The sequence below is a fragment of the Cydia amplana genome, chromosome 5 (genome assembly GCF_948474715.1).
Source record: "Cydia amplana chromosome 5, ilCydAmpl1.1, whole genome shotgun sequence".
Classification (NCBI taxonomy): domain Eukaryota; kingdom Metazoa; phylum Arthropoda; class Insecta; order Lepidoptera; family Tortricidae; genus Cydia; species Cydia amplana.
In genome coordinates, this window is record NC_086073.1 from 17,480,732 (window position 1) to 17,498,004 (window position 17,273).

Below are 17,273 nucleotides of genomic sequence, written 5' to 3' on the forward strand. Positions count from 1 at the left end.
TGAAATCTAAACTATAATACGTATTTAGAATGGATCTAGTACTATACGTACGTGTCGCCTCTTGTGAATATCTTGAAATTCGAATACGGCAGTAGGTACATTAAGTTCTAGTGGTAGGTATCTACGGCGCGACATTTTAATATTTGTAGAGGTAATCATCGTTTCTGTTGTAACTGCTTTTGGAAATAAGTTTTTGGCAAAACGCCTTATTGGAAGTCGGGAAGTGGGTCTTTAACTTGCAAGATTTAACCCGTACAAATATAGTTACATAGGTACATTACATTCAGTAAAGTTAATAAAAAGCTCCCCCCCCCCCTTAATCTCCGAAACAACTCGGTCTTCAATTTTGAAAAAAAATACACAAAATAGTTATTTACCTATCCATTGGCCTTTGCGTCTATTGCAGACGATTTATGGTGCAAACCGGAGAGACAATGACCTCTCCAGACTTAACACCGCCTGGGACGGAATTAAGGAAACGCAGGGATGCCCAGCACCTGCATACCCTCTCGGCTTCACTGTCTTAACCCACAGGAAAGGCGAGCCAATACGTGTGGAGGCAGGTCGGCTGCAGGAATCTGCCGCTTATTTCAGGTTGGACCCTAATACTCGCGCCTTACGGTAACTCCATTCCGGGATTTAATTGTGGAGTATCCTTCTCCTAGATGGATTGCAAGCCAATGCTAAGAGGTCCATCTCCCCTGTGACGAAACAGCTTTTTGCTTCGTTTGTGGACTTAGTCGCCTCGTACGACACCCTTATCCCATGTGAGGGTTGGCGCTATTCTAAAGCCGGCCACCACACGGATGACTATAGATGACAGGAAAACCTATTAGAAATGTGCAGTCAAGCGTGAGTCGGACTTAATGTACGGAACCCTTGGAGCGCGAGTCCGAGTCGCGCTTTGCCGGTTTTTTATAGACATTTCATTCACGTTCCACATAAAAAATACATTATTAAAAACTTGGAACGCGAGTCCGACTCGCAATTGACCGGTTTTTTTTTAAGAACCCTACCACCCCATTGTCATTGTCATGTGGTCGTATCTAGATTAGTAGTGCAAATTGTTAAATGCTCATTTAGATGTGGTCGTAATCCCGACGTGAGCTCGCTAGAGCCACAAGGCTCGTTAGGTCAGCAAACAATGGTTCTTTGAAGCGAAGCAGTTGACAGTTTAAAAACAACATGTCAAATATATTTACAGAAACCGGATAAGGGCGAGTCGGACTCGCCCACCGAGGGTTCCGTACTTTTTAGTATTAGTTGTTACAGCGGCAACTAACAGGAATAGGTACATCATCTGTGAGAATTTCAACTGTGTGTGATCCAGCCTGGTGACAGACAGACAGGCAAGAGGAGTCTTAGTAATAGGGTCCCGTTTTTACCCTTTGGGTACGGAACCCTAAAAAATATTCTGTACTCAAACTTTGAAAACAGTCAGCTGTGGTTCCGTAAATACTATAATCTGACTGTACTGCGAATTTCTTTTTTTTTCTCTCCTCCTCATTAACGTGAATCAACTTTTTCTTGTCACTCGTCATGGTTACATTCTCCTGGGTCACTCTTTAAAACCTGCTTTTTAGGTATTTAAATTCACCAAACACGCTTTTTTGTGACACTTATAAACCCTTTCCATTGAGGGTCGTCTACCAAGCGTGTCAGAAGAAGGTGGTGTACAGTGTCTTCTAACAAACTATGCTACTATTGTCTCTTGACTGACCGGACAGAATAACAACAACAAATAGTTGATCCACCCATATCTTTCTGTTATAATTCTGTGTACTGCGGCATTACGTCATTATCGACCATTTGTCTTCACAGTATTTATTCTCGATACAATTAATATAAGTGATTCAACTATTTATTAAGTAGGTACCTATTCGCGGATATTATCTAAATTATCTTTGCTGCAGCCTTCACCTTGCCTGTGTGTGATGGGTTCGATTTAGAATGAAAAAGCGGCCAAGTGCGAGTCGGACTCGCCCATGAAGGGTTCCGTATTTAGGGGATTTATGACGTATTAAAAAAAAACTACTTACTAGATCTCGTTCAAACCAATTTTCGGTGAAAGTTTGCCTGGTACTGTACATCATATATTTTTTTTAGTTTTATCATTCTCTTATTTTAGAAGTTACAGGGGGGGGGGGGGACACATTTTACCACTTTGGAAGTGTCTCTCGCGCAAACTATTCAGTTTAGAAAAAAATGATATTAGAAACCTCAATATCATTTTTGAAGACCTATCCATAGATTTATGGGTTTGATGAAAAACATTTTTTTGAGTTTTAGTTCTAAGTATGGGGAACCCGCAAAATGTATTGTTTTTTTTTCTATTTTTGTGTGAAAATCTTAATGCGGTTCACAGAATACATCTACTTACCAAGTTTCAACAGTATAGTTCTTATAGTTTCGGAAAAAAGTGGCTGTGACATACGGACGGACAGACGGACGGACAGACAGACAGACATGACGAATCCATAAGGGTTCCGTTTTTTGCCATTTGGGTACGGAACCCTAAAAACAGGACTATGCTTATAGGATGACTCACGCTAGAACGGGCCGGGGCCGGGCCGAAGCTTTCGGTGCTTCGTTTTCTATGGAAAACACGACGTGATCACCGATCAGCCGTCATACAAAATCACATGTCGGACGCCTCGGCCCGGGCCCGGCCCGGTCTAGCGTGGTCCTTTATGGAGGATTCTGTACCTTCATACGATACTAGGCGTGTCTCACTCCGCGATTTCGTCGCTTTGCTACAGGTAGCTAAAAGTACATCCGTTCGGCCCCAATTTTGGGGAAAGCCATAAGCCGGGCGTGGCGCTGTCGCCACCTAGCGGCCATACTGTGCTGATCGTAACAGACGCGTTTTGTTAGAGAGTGAGTCTTCTGTACTTAGTACTACTTATTATTTATTCTGTGACGATACGGAAAAACGAACGTTACTTACCTAAAAAGTTGTATCTTTTTATTTTACGTGTCTCTGTTTTGTGTGTTCCTAAAATGAATAGTCGCCATCAGATATATGGGAGCGGCCAAGATGCTCAAAAATATCTGAACATGCACTTTAATGTTTTGATATTACTTAGAGATATTTGAAAAACATCTCTATGTCTGACTGATGGCGACTGTACTTACCTACGCAATGTACTGTCGAGTAAGAAATTTAAAATTTCCTTTGGAACATCAAATTGCACTAAAAAGGTACTCGCACCAGCTTTTTGTTTAATAAATACATACGACATATTGTTTACAGCCACGAGCGTGAAAAATCGTAACGTAGGTAACCGAGAGGGTCACACTCGTAAACTTGGCTTAAACGGCGTTTTGTCACAAAAACTAAAGGACCCTTTGTATTTTGTACCTATCGGAGTCGACCCTTGAAAAAACTGCAATCATACTGTAGCTATTCCATTCGCCCGATAGCAAATCGTCTCGAGACAACTAGTTAAAAGCACTTTAAACTCTCGCGTTTTGTACACATATTTAATTACATAAACGGGTCTACCGCAAACACAAACAATGACACTATATCGCGGTAGACCCGTTAGTGTAATTAAATATGTATTAACTCACATTTATAGACGGGTCTAACGCGAAATTTATTCAATTACCTTTATATACCGACGTTTCGACACAGGTTTCACTGGTCATGGTCGCATTGAATAAATTTCGCATTAGACCCGTCTATAAATGTGAGTTAATATGTGTTCAAAACGCGAAGGTTTTAAATATGTAGTTAAAAGCAGACGTCTGCATGGACCTAGAATATTACGGACGGACTGTCACCTAAGACAAACTGTGACACTGCAATGGCGGACGGTTTGAATGTGTGCGTGTAGACGAGTGTTACCATGTAACACAAATTCTCCCCTAATGGTGAAACAATTATTTTTAATATCGTCCTTGTTTTCAAATAAAAAAATTAGGACAGTTTTACGTTAGACAATAAAAAAGGTGTGTACGTATCTGAATTTATAGGTCTTGAAAATGCGCAATATTGCACAATTACTTTGTGCAAACATTATTTTCATTACCTAATGATATTTAGCATCGTAATGAAATCAGTTCGTCATGTTTTTTTAATTTATACATTTAACTTGAAACATATCTGGTTTCCAACAAAAAAATTATAATACATAACAAACAAACGTTAAGTATCGCTCCTTAGTATCGGGAAATTACCATACCGACCTAGTTTGAAATGCACAATCAATAATTTAACCATTTACCGAAATGATCTCTTAATACATAATGATTTAATAAGAAGGGTATCAATTACCCTACTTTCGGGAAATTACCCTATTCATGTTACTGGTCACACTCCTGTTTTGAAGTTTGATAATTTATAAACAACAAATTATCGTGATTTTACGTACTAATTGATAAACTTAAGTATGAAAAGTTATTCCGTGACTTTTTTTCTTTCGATCGGTACAATTCTAGCAGGATTTAACTACGCATGCCGGCATATTTTATATTTTTCTTCGATATGTTTACTTCAATGACGTTTCGATTCGTCTGACGGCAAACTGGTGGATGTGGGCTGTCAATGTGTGTGTGTCACGCGTAAATACTTAGAAACTGGTGGATGTTGGAATCACAGTTGTGTTGTAAGCGAAACTCTGTCCGTAATATTATAGGTTCATGGACGTCTGACCGACAGCGATCAGCGACAATTGTCGCTTAAGCGAGTAGCGACGACTAACAGGCGTATTCTGATTTAATAACAGGTTAAGAATTAGATCTAGATTAGTTATGGATCGAATCTGTCAACTCAGATCCATAACTAATCCAAATCCAGATCTAACTAATAACCTGTTATTAAAATCAGAATAGGTGCGCTAGTTTCCGTCCATTCTCTAGTTTTCGTCCACTTGACGGATTAGCAAATAATGCATTTCATTTTTAATTTGCTACTTGCAAAATATAATTATTATGTAGATAGATATATATTGTTTAGACATTGTACAAATTTGTGCAGCAATGTAGGTTTATATTCAAATTTCGCAAGTGGACGAAAAGCGGAAACTAGAGCTGGACGAAAACTAGCGCAATTGCCCTACGCCTATCAGTGTACGTTCGAATTTCAAGCCATCTCACGATTTTCAAGGTCACGCACATGTCCCCCGAGGCGTTAAGCTAAGAACCAACTGGAACTACAGCCCAGCACGGCAGTAACCGTAAAAATCACGAAAACAGTTCCATTGTCATGGAACAATACAAAAAAAAAATACCAACGTCACTTTTCCTTCTGTAAAATGTCCTATTCATTCGCTCGAAGCGCCTTTTCCTGAAGCTACCCCTCGCAACCACGTGTGTAAACCCCGTCCTTGTCTACAAACCTGAAATTTGCATAAAGCTGTCTCTCTCCTTCGTCATCAGCGCACGCATTGCAGGTGCCTAGTGAATTTCATAGTTCGCTTTAGTCTAGCCCGAGCCACCGTGCGTGAAGGACGTGTACTTCTCTGGCTTGTTTCCCGCGTAAATTTACGTATTTCAAATCCGATTTGCAAATAATATCGGGTTTATCGTATATCGTTTGTGATTTTTATGTTGTTGGAGTGTTGAGTCTGTTTGTGTTTCGTGAACAATTTTGTTTATTATTTTTGAGGATTTTGGTTGCAATACCGGCTTTTTAAACGTGAGTATTGGATTTATGTTTCTGATTGAGGTTTTTAGGAATTATTGATACTGTGCTATTGATAGGTTAGCAAAAAAATGTAATAAAAAAAAACATTTTATTTCTTCAGTTTTTTATGTTATCATATCATATTCTAAGCTTTCCTTTAAGTATAATATTTAAAACCTTCGCGTTTTGAACACATATTAACTCACATTTATAGACGGTTATGTTTCCTTTAAGTACTTATTAATAATAAAAAATGTAACTAACTTACCTAGGTAAATCAACTTTACAAAAAAGCGGCCAAGTGCGAGTCGGACTCGCCCATGAAGGGTTCCGTATTTAGGCGATTTATGACGTATAAAAAAAAAACTACTTACTAGATCTCGTTCATACCAATTTTCGGTGGAAGTTTACATGGTAATGTACATCATATATTTTTTTTAGTTTTATCATTCTCTTATTTTAGAAGTTACAGGGGGGGGGGGGGGACACATTTTACCACTTTAGAAGTGTCTCTCGCGCAAACTATTCAGTTTAGAAAAAAATGATATCAGAAACCTCAATATCATTTTTGAAGACCTATCCATAGATACCCCACACGTATGGGTTTGATGAAAAAAAAAAATTTGAGTTTCAGTTCGAAGTATGGGGAACCCCAAAAATTTATTGTTTTTTTCTATTTTTGTGTGAAAATCTTAATGCGGTTCACAGAATAGATCTACTTACCAAGTTTCAACAGTGTAGTTCCTATAGTTTCGGAGAAAAGTGGCTGTGACATACGGACGGACAGACAGACGGACAGACGGACAGACGGACAGACGGACAGACAGACAGACAGACATGACGAATCTATAAGGGTTCCGTTTTTTGCCATTTGGCTACGGAACCCTAAAAACTGCAAAGGTATCCCATTATCATTTTTACTATTTTTAGGTAAGTACATGAAGAGCTTAAATTATCAAATAATTTAATAATAATAATATTCGACAAATTATGGATCTTACAATAAAAAAAAATCCAAATATGTCTATTTGCAATGAATTCAGGCGTCAAGAATTAGCTGGTAGGTGTGAAGTTTATTATTTGTAGGTATTACTCTATTTAAGTGGTACTTAGGTAACAATCTTCGCGTATTCTTATAAAAAATCACATATCAAAACAAATGACACCCAGAGGTTGATGATGTAGTAGTAGTAGTAGTAGTAAAATACTTTGTTGTACAAAAAGAAACATAAAACATGAAAGAACACACATCATTAGTACAAAGGCGAACTTATCCCTTTCAGGGATCTCTTCCAGTTAACCCTTGATGTTGCCATACAAAATGATAGAATAAACTAATAAATAAAATAAGTAATAAGTAATTTTTGGGCCGACCTTTTCATGTCAATCTTCAACAACCTATTTACAAATATAGATCCCTTTATTATTTATTATTTAATATGTAGTAGAAACTTATCTTAGGATTCTAATCGTAAAACCATCAATTTACCCTAATATCAAACATTTCTCATTTACTTCACATAAACGAGTCTGGCGAAAGTAACAATATATTAAGATAAAGAAATATCTTACTTTTGAATCAAGATAAAACTACCTAATGTATTTCCCTTCCGATAAATTCAAATTAATTACGCGAAGGTTTCGTTTAGAAATAAGGCTATTGTCTTTTCGTTGAATGCAAATTATCTTTCGCCGTAGAATATTAATGGAAAACGTCACTTGAAGATAATTAAAAACACATTATTAGAGGTTCCTAATGTCGTGGGATGAAAATATTTTTATTTATTGTAAGGCAAAATTCATTGTTCCGAAATTCATAACGTACTCATGTGAATAATTGATTACTGAGATAACAATATCATTAATACATAATACCTACCTACACATAATTAATGCAGAATTGAATGTACAAGGTATAGAGTCTATGCGTAAAGAGAAGAGTCGTGGAATGTATGGGGCCCAATACATTCCACGACTGTTCTCTTTCCGCACAGACTCTATTTGATTTGATCGAGAAAATATTACGTTTCTCGATATAACATAAGAGGTAGTTCCATTATTTAAAATACTTAACTGTGTAAGTTCTGTCTGATCCTAATAGGCCGGATTTCCTTTTTTATTGTCGGTTTTTTCATTAGATTTCGTATATAATTTCTTATTATTCTACAATTCTAACAGTATTAGCGCAATTTCGTCGTATGTCCTAAAAAATCTTCCTCTGAGTTACGAAAACGTATGGAATTTTCGTAACTTAAGGGAAAATTACATAGGTACCTACATTTTTTTGTCCCAAATCCCGATTTATTCCGCCCAGAATAAAGAGCTCTTCAAGCTTACTGAATTTTATCAAAATCTAACATAAAAAATCGAGAAGTAAATAAAAATCGGCCCAACAAGCTCGACATTTCTAAGTAAGTACTGTAAAAAAGTTCGTCACATAGCTCTAGGGTTGCCAGATCGAAAGGCGCTATTATCGGGAAAAAATATAATTCTTTCGGGATTTTGGGACTTAAGTCGGGAAAAAAGAAACATTCAAATTAAAGTAATTGTATTAAAAACAACGATATTTTACATTATTGGCACTACGTCAGCTGCTCTGCCCAATCTCACCATGCCGCGCTGACGGGCTCGACGCGGGTCGCTCGCTCGCTCGACGACAGTTAAGGAACTTGAAATTATTGTTTTATAACGTGAAGCTGTTTTTCGGGACAATTTTATCTTTGTCGGGAATCGGGAACACGTGCTAAAAATCGGGAGAATCCCGCCAAATCCCGACCATCTGGCAACCCTACATAGCTCACACGCGTAGTGTTAATAAGTTCACACGTGTTACAAGTGAATGAAATGGGTCACTTCACTCCGCCGAGTTTCGATATCACCTGTCATCTTTTGATCCAGTTGGGTTAATATTTTAAAGCAAATTCATTGTCCCAGAGTTAGGAACTCCGAATCATGTCACCTATTCAAAAAACAAAAATGAACAACGTACTTAATAATCTTTGCGCTTATTGCGAAAATATGAATTTCCATAAAGTAATACCGGCTCAGACAGCAGCAAAAATGTGCTGATGCTTATATTTGATTTTATTGTGGAAATGTAAATGTTTAATTAAGTATACAAGCATTACTTAAAAGCTTTTCATTGTACAATGCGCAATCACCAACTCATCGCGTTGTATATTATGCACAAAAATATAAATGCCGAATTCTGATAAAATTATAGTCGGGGAATACAATATTTCTCTCTTTCTGCGAAATACAAATTATTATTATTATATTTAAACTACATTGATGATAGGCCGAAGTGTTTTGAAATGCTATTAGAAACGATATTTGTAGTTACACGGTTTTTAGTTAGTTTTGACCAAAACCATTCTGAAATACTAGTATTTATTAAAAATTTAAATTGACAGTGAATGTTGCAAATGCTGTTGACCAAGTTTATTAGTTTAGAATGTTAGGTAGGTATTTCACTACATAGTATAAAACAAAGTCGCTTCCCGCTGCCTGTCTGTATGTATGCTTAGATCTTTAAAACTACGCAACGGATTTTGATGCGGTTTTAATAGAAAGAGTGATTCAAGAGAAAGCTGTATGTATATTTTGTTAACCCGTGCGAAGCCGGGGCGGGTCGCTATTAGTAAGTATCATAATAAAAACTAAATTTTGTGTCGATGCATTTTCGTATACATTGGCGCTTATGCCGCAATTTTAACAATTCTTACTTAATACCGTCGTAAGCGACATTAGGTATAAGTTTTTGTTACAAATTAAACATTTACTGTCGAGTGTAAGTACCTATATTGTTTCACCTTATTGAAATGGTTTAAAATGAAAAAATGTACATATTTATGAACTCGACTGTGTAGTCGAGTTCATAAATATGTACATTTTTTCATTATTTCACACTATAAAGGCGTCTTTATAGTCCCTTTATCACGATGGTTTTACTTAACTATGCATGTCTAGGACTAGACAGTGCCAAAACCACTAAAATTACAACAAACATCGTTTTTCGCTCAATGAAGCTCGTTTCCTAGGCTCATAAGATAGTGTTTATATTATGTCAGAATCAGGTTAAGAGAAATTATACGGCATAACACGGCAGAATTATACGATTCGCTATTGTTCTCGACGTGAATCGGCTAAAATAATATGCGATACTTTGGTCATAGTCGTTTTTGATGTTTGTATTTAGGATTCTTCGCGGAATCGGAAATTACGAATTGATTTTGCAAATGCCAACTCTAAAATAGAAATCGTAATAATGTGCGCGATTCAATGTACCTTCCTACAATTTTGCGAAAGATGTCTAGTTACACACGATAGCTATAAAAACACGTGTTTGCTAATAACTTCAAGAAACGAACCGTGTAAATTGACATACCTAATGTACGCACGAGAATTGTGAGTTTGTGAGACTTTGTGACGTTAATATTAGATTATAATATCATTCTTCCTAAAAAATCTATAATAGGTACAGGAAAATCTAATTCCGATTGCTAAGCAGAGATTCACGTGTCTGCCATTGAAAAACCTTGAACTGACAAATGCGCTCTATAGAACTGAATCTGAATTTACTCTTAAGATTTTAGTGTTACAAGTAAACTGACGGAAACGATGACGGAAAACAAAATCAAATCTGATTGCTAGCAGCCGATTCACGTGGCTGCCATCGAGAAACGAACATCGAAACTAATGCATGCCGTCCGTTAGCGTCCGTAAGTCTAAACCAATTCTATTTTCAACCGTACAGCGACAGATTGTTGGCCGACGACTAGTTTCCGAATCTTATTTTTAAATTAAGAAAACTCTTTCGAACCTTTTGTCTCTTTGCGTTCTATTAAAAATGTGTTGCACTTGCCAAGTGACACTGATTTGAAGTTGCGGGGAAGATTTATTTGTACTATTTAGTGTTTCGTGCAGCTGTTACTCTGTTTTAAGTTCCCTCTTTTAGATTTGGATTAATTACTCGGTTTGTTGAAACATCGGGAAATTTAGCTTCAGACGTAATCCATTAGTTCTGATATGTTAACGACTTTCGCAAAAGAAATGCCTTCGTTATTGAACGTGATCCAGAAAATTGCAATATTCAAGGTTGTTGTATACAAAAATAAGTTAATTAGCTTAATGATACCTATTGTGATTTATTGTCAAAAGTCGTGTTGTCTGACTGTCTACTGGCTGTATGTAATGTACAGTAAGCTGCAGAGATATCTGACGCCCCTGCAAACCAATTTATGTGTGGAGATGGGGGTCAGTTATCTCCGCATCTTACTGTACCTACATGAAAAGGTCGGAATAAGTATGAACAAACACTAAAGATGCCTAACATAACTGGCCGTTTAAACAAAAGAACCTAAAAAGACAAAAAAGAATCGGGAGTTGGCCGATCTAATTAACAGCGAAAGATAAACGGACAGAAATAACATAAGGACGTGAGGGATTAAAAATTCTCCTGGAATCCACTCCGAAATTGTGTAAGTAACGTAGAAATAAAGTTAAGCCGGTTATTATCATTGTTGCTTATGCCGCGTTATTTTCGGCAGTCGTTAAAGGGATTTTATACTGCTATAATTTTGACGTTATTGGTGTGCGTTTTTATGTTAATTTTAGCAAAACGCGCCTTATTATGCGTTGCTACTTTGTACCGTCTGTGTCAGTTAAGATTCGTGTTTTCTTTGAAGCGTGAATAAATGCGAGTAATGAACTTTAATGACTTAGAAGTTTACATTTTAGTTTTAAATATGCATTGATATTAAACGAAAAACCTAAAATGGCGAAAATATCGGAGATTTTTGAAAAACATTCCTGACTCTAGGCTCTTTTACTTACTGACATAGTGCTTTGAAACCTTTTATGGTTATTGGTGCTTACGCCATTGTAAATGCTCTAATACACATGTGACGTAACGGCCATGTATCCTTTTTTGATAAAACACGACACAAATCTAATACGTTTTTAACATCACATCAAACGAGCTTACATCCATGTCTTTCCTTATTTATAAACGTCAGTAATTGGATAGGTTTCCCCTCGTCATCCTTGTCACGATGTATTTACACCGTCTTATGTGTTTGTACTTTGTTTAACACCAGTGTCTTACGGTGTTTGTGTTCCGCGCAATGTTTGGCAGTTATGTCGTGTTTTGATTTTGTTTTATCACTGTTTGACTTGGCGGAAATTGTATTTAGATTTACGCGGTTGTTAAGGAAAATTCGTGTATCGTTACCTTTAGCTTTGGTTACCCGGCTTGTTTTCGTGACCTTTTTCTTTCTTTGTTTACAACAAAAAATGTTTGGGTTCCGCGATATTATTATAAGAACCATATGTAGGTATAAAGACGCCCTTCGGTCTTTGGTTATTGTTGAAATTATTTTCCGAAACCTCTTTCTAAATCACATCTCTCACGATCACAAAATAATCATAAAACCGAGATTTTACAATCAACACTATCACGTAAAACAATAAAACTATATTTTCATAAACTGTTAATCTTACCGTTCGATCAGTCGAATCTAGACTTTATTATTGAAACAATAAAATAGTCAACGCCTGAATTTTCTTAATATTACAATTGTAAAAGCAAAAACATTTTCGTACGCTGTTGGTGCCGATATAAATTTATTATACAGTTGAATTTATGTAACTAACATTACAATTGTTTGCATATGCAGAAGACTAGTCTTTGCTCTAAGCAAACATTTATTTATAAAGATAACCCAGATATTAAAAAATTAATAACAGGTTAAAATGTCAAGTTCACCTGTAAGTTTGCCAGCTTAAGCAAAATACCGTCGTATAGCACCGGTTTGGAAATATCAACTAAATGATACGAGTAAAGAACTAGTTTGTTTAGAAGAGTATAACGTCATATTAGTCAAGAAAAGAGTGTACTCCCATCTTAAAGGCCGGCAACGCACTTACAACCCTTTTGGTGTTGCGGGTGTCCATGGGCGGCGGTAATCGCTTACCGTCAGGTGATCCGTCTACTCGTTTGCCTCATATATCATATTTTTTTTTTGTTGTAGCCACGTTTATGATTAAGCAACACAAAAAATCTGTTATATCTCAATATTGTAAACTATGTATAAATGTATATAAAATTTACTAGAAGGCTGTAACTGAAGTGTATATCCTACATAGATAAGCTGTAGATTAGACGTCAGAACTTGCGCGAGCACAGAAATCGTTGTTCTCAAAAGGAAGCCGCGGCCTCGGAGCTGGTTAGAATCATTCTGGTTAATATGTGATATTGAAATATACTTACCCTTGAGAATATAATCTACGAAGAATCGACATGACTGTGTCTGCAACTTAAAAAGTCGTTAGCTAAGCCTTTCGGCCAAACGTGACATTTAGAAAAGGAACCTTACGTTGGCCGTTAGGACACTATGATTAATACAAATGCAAAATTTTGAACGTAAGCGTCAAGGTTCACCTAGTAAAAAAACCTAGTAATATTACCATCTTCCACTCATGTAGTCGCACGATTTATTGCAGTGGCAAATATACACTTTCCATTATCGAAGTTGGCGGTAGGCCCCCTGAGAATTTTGAGTTATTCGATACTTAGACAAAACCTTTTATTCCTAAAAGTATCACAACTTCTTTCACGTGAGTTTAACGCAACGAAGTTAAACTGTTGAAACTTCCAAAAAATGCCTATTCTTCCATAAATTATTTTTTTCTTCCCGCACGCTCCAATACGACCTAAAAAGATACAATTTAACAGCAAACGAATAAATTACCGACAGACACCCAGTAAATTACAAATAGCTATAAAATTACCGGATACGTTCTTTGAGGTATTTTATGGGACGGAAAAAGTATAAAGTAGCACCGAGCTCAGGATGCAAACAATTTGGCCTATTCGCCGGTAATGACCATGCGAACATATTTGTGGTGCCATTGATTTTGCACTAATCTATACCTAGTCGTAAGTACATACGTTAAGACGTAAGTGTATTTTGATTTTTACGCGATTGTAACACTAATTGCTAGAATCTTATGTTTTTGAATGGCGTGGCGTGGACTTTCATCATTGACTTTCAAGTATAAACAAATATGTTGGTACGTACATACATGTATGTTAGTGTCATTGCCGACTGCCTGTCTCTTGAGAATGCGAAGCGAGAAAATATCTGTTCATTTAAAGACTAACTATTAGGTACTGGTTATTTTTATTTATTTAAAAATCCTCTATCAAGCGTATTAAGGCACAGAATAAATAATAGTACTAAGTACAGAAGACTCACTCTCAAACAAAACGCGTCTGTTACGATCAGCACAGATATGGCCGCTAGGTGGCGACAGCGCCACGCGCGGCTTATGGCTTTCCCCAAAAGTGGGGCCGAACGGATGTACTTTTAGCTACCTGTAGTAAAGCGACGAAATCGCGGAGTGAGACACGCCTGATTAAGGGTGAAAGTAGTCAAGTATGAATAGTACATAAAAATGTACAAATCTATATTATGAGTACCTATATTTTCTTACACATAACTTTGCGTGGTAATAAATAAATTCAACAATGCGAAATACAGGCAGTACGAGAATGTACGTAAATTTATGGACCGTATTTTCTACTTCTGTATTGTTAGGTTAGGAAGTTGTGGCATTAATACCTGTCTGAACTTAAAACAATGGGAATCTATACATGAATTACTTTTAGCACCTTGCAGAGACGTTTGTATAATGATGTTGGTTTATTAGAAGCTGAAAAGCGAAAACGTATTTTGAACTTTTAAAATAAACACATTTAATGACACTTACGTCCACATTTACGAGAAGATAAGAATAAGGCTTTCTTACAAACATTTTTCAAAGCCACATTGTACCTTCCATTTGCCTACTTATGCTAAGCTATATGACGTGCTTAAATATAAAATGGTCGTAAGTAACTATTGGCTTATATGCATTTACGACGTATATCGATCTGTTTAGCAGTCTATGCCCATGCGGGTTATTACCAAGCGGTTATCTGTTAAATGTAAATAATAGCTTTTACTGTCAAATATAGTTTATTAACCACGGAGCCGTATACCAATTTGCGTTATTTATTGCAGTATGACGTATCATACAGCAATAAATAACGCAAAAGGCAGCGCAGCAGCGTTGCTAAAGGCAGATGAACGGATGAAAAATGCACTATGTATTGTGCGTTACGACAATTTATACGAGGGGCGTTCAAAATATTCTCGGTATTGATATCTTACGACCTCTTCTAAAATTTCTTTCGTTACTGGCCGCTAAGGTTTATTCATTGACATTAAAAAAAAGTATAATTCGAACCGAGATAGTCTTTTGTTTTTCTGCAATTGCTGAACAAACATGAACATCCTGTGCGAATTGACAATGTTAACTAAATTAGAACATCGATGCGTGATAAAATTCTTGACAAAACAGGGTAAAAATCAAAAAACCATAAAAGAGGAAATGGATTGTGTTTACCGTGAGTCTGCTCCTTCTTTATCTACCATTCAAAAGTGGTCAAGCGAGTTTAAACGCGGAAGGGAGAGTATTGAAGATGACCCTAGACCTGGCCGGCCTGTAGTAGCTACTTCACAAGAAAATATTGATAAAGTGGAAAAACTTATATTGGAAGATGGTCGAGTGAAGGTAAAATCTATAGCACAAGTAACCAATCTCTCTATTGGTACCGTACATGATATTATACATGACCATCTTAATATGTCAAAAGTAAGTGCAAGATGGGTTCCGCGAATGCTGACTCGGCTTCAAAAAGACATGCGTGTAGCTTGTTGTTCCGATTTTATTGACCTGTGCGGTGAAAATCCTGATGAGGTGCTGCAAAGAATAGTTACTGGAGATGAAACCTGGGTTCATCATTATGACCCAGAGAGTAAACAAGAGTCCATGCAGTGGCACATTAAGGGTTCAGCTCATCCCAAGAAGTTGAAGGTCATCCCTTCAGCTGGCAAGGTCATGGCCACGATATTTTGGGATTGTGAAGGAGTATTACTAATCGATTATAAAGAAAAAGGTGTAAATATCACAGGACAGTACTACGCTAACATTCTACGTCAATTAAAGGATGTAATTAAAGAAAAGAGGCGAGGAAAGTTAACCAAAGGTATTCTGCTTCTGCATGACAACGCCCCCGTCCATACTGCTCATATTGCCAAGGCAGCTATTGTTGAACGTGGGTTTAAAACTGTTACTCACCCACCGTATAGTCCGGACTTAGCCCCCAGCGACTTCTTTTTGCTCCCCAATCTTAAAAAGGATCTGCGTGGAAATAAATTTTCTGACGATGAAGCATTGAAGGCGGCAGTGGAGGAGCATTTTTACACGAAAGATAAAAAATATTTTTACGAGGGATTAAAAAAAATAATTGATCGATCTTTTAAGTGTATGAACATAGGGGGGGAGTATATTGAAAAATAAAAATATCAAACTTTTCGTACTTGTTTGTTTTCATTCTCATACCGAGAATATTTTGAATACCCCTCGTACGTTGTTTTAACTGCGGCCTGTTATTAACGAATCCATCCCTACGGCATTTAACCTAAGCATTAAATAAGATAATAAAAAACGCACGAAGGTTCCGCTGCGTGGTTCTATTGTAATAAATATTGCCATTTGTGCTAAAGTAACACGCGAAAATGTTTGCATCTAAATAAAATTAAAGTAGTTTCGTTTCAAGACTATAAATAAAATGTAAATTAACTTTAGACAAGAGATATTTTACTTGAAATGCGCCTACATCTTTCACTTTATGTGACTTTACCTTAGTGTTTTTTTAACAAGGTAAGTTATCTATTAACTTAATATTCTACTTCCAGGCACAGTAATGTAGTCTTCACCAACAATGTTGTCTAGACACAAAAAAGGACGATAAACATTTGTGGGCGCAACCCTAAAAGTATACAAGTTAGTAAAACCCCAAACATCTTATTTGACCCTCTGACAACCCTGATATATCACGGACATACGCCTAGCGCCCCGGGACAAAACCTTTTTCGCCTAAACAAAACAAATCCAGTCACGGTACGCCGATATAACGATTAATAAACATACCAACCGTTCCATTCCAAAACAGATCTTAAAGGTATTATATTAGAGTGTAAATTTGAAGTGGATTAAATGCCTAATTAATCAGGGATCGGTTTATTTTGTCCGGTACAAGATCAAGGGAAGTTCGGCCCGAATTTACGTGTTGAGTCGGTTTGATTGGGTGTATGGTACTGCTATTGATATCGAGCTCAAAAGAACATCAATTGAAATTAATGAGTACTGAGTATATGCTATGAAAAATTGTGTCCATTTGTTATGGTCGTTACGCCACTTTACTTTTGTTGCAAGTGCTTACAATATTTGAATGAACAAAATATAGCGATAGCTAAGTTTTAATTAAATCCAATGACTTGAATAATGGTTGGTATTAAAATGGAGCTTTTAATTAAATGACCAAATAGATGGAAAGTCGCATCAGCGTTAATTTGGCTGTAGTTGCCAATTCAAGTTTATTATAAATAACAGTAAATGAAAATGTTTATTAAGTATTCAAGTAGTTTGATTGATTCATAAGATCTTATGAAATAAAAGTTTTAAACATGAGGGCTTACAAGGGCATGGCAATTCTTATAAGTACTTACTTACTTAAACTAAAGTTGTTTGTTGT

At 36.6% G+C, this 17,273-nt stretch overlaps 1 protein-coding gene across 3 annotated transcripts in view; it reads left to right on the plus strand.

The window, feature by feature from the left end:
• The window catches only part of LOC134648323 (pseudouridylate synthase RPUSD2-like), a 625,507-nt gene that overhangs the window by 352,074 nt on the left and 256,160 nt on the right, over positions 1-17,273 (plus strand). The window contains exon 1 of one of the 3 annotated variants that reach the window (XM_063502827.1): positions 5,423-5,641. The exons of the other annotated variants lie outside the window; for them this stretch is intronic. The gene's annotated coding sequence lies outside the window, so the exon portion shown is untranslated. Of the gene's footprint in view, positions 1-5,422; positions 5,642-17,273 lie in introns of those variants that run through there. 3 annotated transcript variants of the gene reach the window in all.